At 32.7% G+C, this 4,732-nt stretch overlaps 1 pseudogene; it reads right to left on the bottom strand.

The window, feature by feature from the left end:
* Positions 1-1,463: 1,463 nt before the first annotated feature.
* Positions 1,464-1,559, bottom strand: LOC117066299 (annotated as a pseudogene).
* Between the last annotated feature and the right edge of the window lie 3,173 nt (positions 1,560-4,732).

Below are 4,732 nucleotides of genomic sequence, written 5' to 3'. Positions count from 1 at the left end.
TGTTGGAGAGGATGTGGAGAAATAGGAACACTTTTACACTGTTGGTGGGATTGTAAACTAGTTCAACCATTATGGAAAACAGTATGGCAATTCCTCAAGGATCTAGAACTAGATGTACCATATGACCCAGCCATCCCACTACTGGGTATATACCCAAAGGATTATAAATTACTCTACTACAAAGACACATGCACACGTATGTTTATTGCGGCACTATTCACAATAGCAAAGACTTGGAATCACCCCAATGTCGGTGAGTGACAGACTGGATTAAGAAAATGTGGCACATATACATCATGGAATACTATGCAGCCATAAAAAAGGATGAGTTTGCGTCCTTTGTAGGGACATGGATGCAGCTGGAAACCATCATTCTTAGCAAACTATCACAAGAACAGAAAACCAAACACCGCATGTTCTCACTCATAGGTGGGAACTGAACAATGAAATCACTTGGACTCGGGAAGGGGAACATCACACACTGGGGCCTATCATGGGGAGGGGGGAGGAGGGAGGGATTGCATTGGGGAGTTATACATGATATAAACGTTATGCACATGTACCCTAGAACTTAAAGTATAATAAAAAAAACTAAAATAAAATAAAGTGCAGTGTTTCTCAGCTGTGATATAAACCCCTGTGACATAGTTTGTGTGTGCAGAGTCCTGGTCACTTTAAGCTGCTATAACAAAGTATCATAGACTGTGTTATAAACAATAGAAACTTATTTCTCACAGTTCTGGAGGCTGGAAGTTCAAGATCAGGGTGCCAGCATGGTTGGTTCTGGTAAGGACCATTTTCTGGGTGGCAGATTTCCACTTCTCTTTGTAGCCTCACCTGGCAGAAACAGGAAGAAAGAGTTCTTTGGGGTTCTTTCTACAAGTGTACTAATTCCATTCATGAAGGCTTCATCTTTGTGACCTAATTACCTTCCAAAGACACTTTCAAATGTTATCACATTAAAAGTTAAGATTTCAACATAAATATAAAATATAAAATATTTTATAAAATATTTTATATAAAATATAAAATATAAAAACATAAAATATCAATCTGTAACACAAAATATTTACCCATGCCACCCCCATGGGATTTGGAAGGTAAAGAGAACTGTGAACCTATGTTGCCTGCCATATGGCGAACAGTAAACTGTCTAGAACCATTTGAGTGCATCTCATTGTCTTCTTATTGAATCTATGCAAGTGAGCCTAGACAGCTACATAACTCCAACACTTTTCCAGTTAATACTAGTGCTTAAATCCATGTGTGTGTTTGTGTGTGTGTATCCACATATACTATATTAAGTACACATTTCATGGATTAATACTACTTTAAGTAAATATATATATACACATACATATACATACACACACATATATACATACACACACATAGACACACACACACATATCTATCACTTAACCTTAGCAGGTAATTATTATTTTTTATCTTATTTTCTTTCAGGTCAGATGGGTAACATGTTGCCACCAAAACAGGATTTGAAGAAGGTACATCTCACATGTGCACATAAACACCCAATCATCATGCTTGAGAATAATTACTACGTTCTGAGTACTTAAAGAAAATTATAGTTTTAAAAAAGAGCAGCATTCTTATTACTTTCATTAAATGGACAGAATTCCAAAAGTGGGAGTTTATTCACTTGAGCTAGAGTGGCACATAGTGAGATATTATGTGATTATGACTTTCCTTCATCTCGATCATGTTTACATGTGTAAGGATGTGCATTGAGGATAGAGGATTTTCCACAATGTCTGGTGTGAACCCTGTTATGCAGGTTTGTGTCATCTGATTTGTATACTCTGTTATTTCCTTTTTGCCAGGTGGTGGGAGGGCTCCCCAAATGTTTACAACTTATCATTCGTTAAAGTATATTTCTGATATTTCTGATATTACTGTTTCCTATTCTCTTAATGCTGATTTATTCTTGTTACTCTAGAATCTTCCTTGATTTATCAAAGTCTGCTTCTTCTATCAGTTTGAACAACTTATTTGCATTTGTTAAAAAATTTACAAAGTTCTAGTGTACCTACATTTTTCAATGTGTTATTTTTAATTGATATTTTCTCTATTATCTTTCAATGTTATTTTTATTTATAATTTGCCAACTTATTTCTTTTTTATAAAGCTTATTTTTCCTGCATTATACTTACAATATCAACCCTGCAGACATAGATTTTATTTATTGACTTATTTTTAGTTCTCAAACCATTTGTACTAATTCAGGTTGTATTTTTTTTAGTTCATTATGTCTGAATCCTGAAGGCTTTACTTTTCTTTCTTTTGGAATGTGCTCTGTTATTTGTTTTCTTAAATAATGTATTTTAACCATAAATTGAAGGAAGAGACAGTCATGTAATCTGCTGGCTCCTCTACACTAGCATTAAATCTCCTAGTCTGAGATCCTTTATATCACACTCTGAGTATCATTCACATATGCCTGTACCCCATACCACTGATCCTTTATATCTGTTATGTCTTATATCAGAAATGCCTAGTAAATCATGTCATATCATGCAGCTCAGGATGGACAGGGAAAATGCAAACACTTAGTTTCAAAAACAGGTGATATTTTATAGTTCTTCCATTCCTGCTGGTTTTCCTTTGCTATCGACTCATTTTGATCAACTTCTTGACGTGATCAATTTCTTGTACTGGATATTTATATGACTTATGGATTGATGCATTTTTATTGTTTGCTTATTTACTTATTTAACTTGCTAATGCTCACAGGTCTAGTTTACTCTTGGTTCTTTTATTTCTACTTAGAGCAGCCTAATAGGCAGGCAAAAACTTGTATTTCAAGGAAGGGTTACATTATAATCAGAAATCACTGGCATGTAGACTTGGCTTCACATTGACTACATGGTTCAACATTGAATAATAATTTTTGCTTGAATCTCATTTTTACCATATGAGATATTTTAGCATTGCCTGAGATGCTATCTAACATTTCTTTAAACAGCTTTTCAGGAGTCCTCTCTTCTCAGTAGGTGATTTGTTCCAACACTCCCAAATGATACCTGAAACTGTGGATAGTATCTCATCTTCTATATACTATGTTTTTTCTGTACATAGATACTCATGATACAGTTTAATTTACAAATGACATACAATAAGATAAATAATATTAATAAAATAGAAGAATTTTAACAATACAGTGTAATAAAGGTTATGTGGATGTGCTCTTTTTCCCTCTCAAAATATCATATTATAATTGACTCACGCTTGTTATTTTATTACTGTTGTGGTCTGTTGAACTAATCACCAAGAAGGCTATTGAGAGACTGTCAGGTGGGTAGCATACACAGCATGGATATGCTGGAGGAAGGCATGACCCATGTGCAGAGCAGGATGATCCAACATGTTATCATGCTACTCAGAACTACGTGCAATGTAAAATTTATGAATTGTTTATTTCTAAAATTTTTTATTCAATATTTTCTAACAATGGCTGACCATGGAAAACTGAAATGGCAGAAAGTGAAATTACTGATAAAGTGAGACTACTGTCTTAGCTTTTTCTTCTTCTAAACTTTTCTTCTCCTCAATTATTTGTTCTTAAAAAAATAGTATTTTATGGTGCATTTGTCCATCTCCCCTGTTCTAGGGTCTTGGTTTTCCAACTATGCTGGAGACATTGGGTATCTCGTCTCATATAAGACAAAAATGACTCTTTTTTTCCTCAAAATAATACATATTTAGAGTTTTAAAATGTTATTATGTTTAAGAAGAATTTACCTAATTTTTAAATATAAAGTTAAGAACTCTAAACCAATTGCAACCAATTAAGTTAAGGACTAAAGGCATCCCTAAAATAAAAATACCAAAACTAAGGAAAATAAACGGGAATAGAAAAAAAATAATGTTTATTAATTTAAAAGTCAGAAATTAGAAGCTATGTAACATATTTAAAATAAACAGACATATAAGAATTAATTATCAAATATATGCTTTATAAAATAAATAAAAAATAAAATAAAATAATAAATAACTTGAATACATAAGAAAGTAATTTGAGAAGCACCAGAAAGTACTATGTTAAAAGAGTTGTGGGAAATGGCAGAAGACTTCATAAAAGGATAAAGAGCTTTAACGAATTTTCTTCACAGAGCAATAAAAGTAACAGAAAAGAAATTTAAATGTTAAAATCCTCTAATAAAGTAGAACAGTTTACATTATAACATTTTATTTAATAATATTGAAACAGTGCTTTCAGAGGTATAGATTCTAGATAAGATTAAAGTATTAATAGATGGTTTATAGTGCCTGTAAAATCTTTGAAGGTACCAGGAAATGTTTGGAGGTACCAGTAAAATATTTGGAGATACTAGTAAAATCTTGGACAGAGACCAGTTGTGTTAAGACCACCATTTGTTAAAAAGATTTTCCAGTTTTCTACATATCCTGACATCTTAAATCACATTTGGTATTCCAAATCATTTTTGGATAAATTTCAAGCTGTTGTTTTACTAGTTAAGTTGAAACAAATACCAAATAAAATTTGATTTTTTTGACCTTCATCTCACATTTCCTCAAAAAATGTGTTGTACTGCAGCAATTTTTATGAATGTTTGAAGATGCTAGTAGCCCTCCTGGTATTGACCTTTTGAAATTATTGAAAAATAAAGAAAAATAAATCTTCCTCCTGGAAATTCTAAACAGTCTCCTATTTTCATGACCTTATTTGATGCCTGATCCTATCACCTTG

This window comes from Trachypithecus francoisi, unplaced genomic scaffold (assembly GCF_009764315.1).
Source record: "Trachypithecus francoisi isolate TF-2019V2 unplaced genomic scaffold, Tfra_2.0 Lachesis_group2, whole genome shotgun sequence".
Taxonomy (NCBI): Eukaryota; Metazoa; Chordata; class Mammalia; order Primates; family Cercopithecidae; genus Trachypithecus; species Trachypithecus francoisi.
Note: the sequence above shows the minus strand (reverse complement) of the source record. Positions and strands in the feature narration are given on the sequence as shown.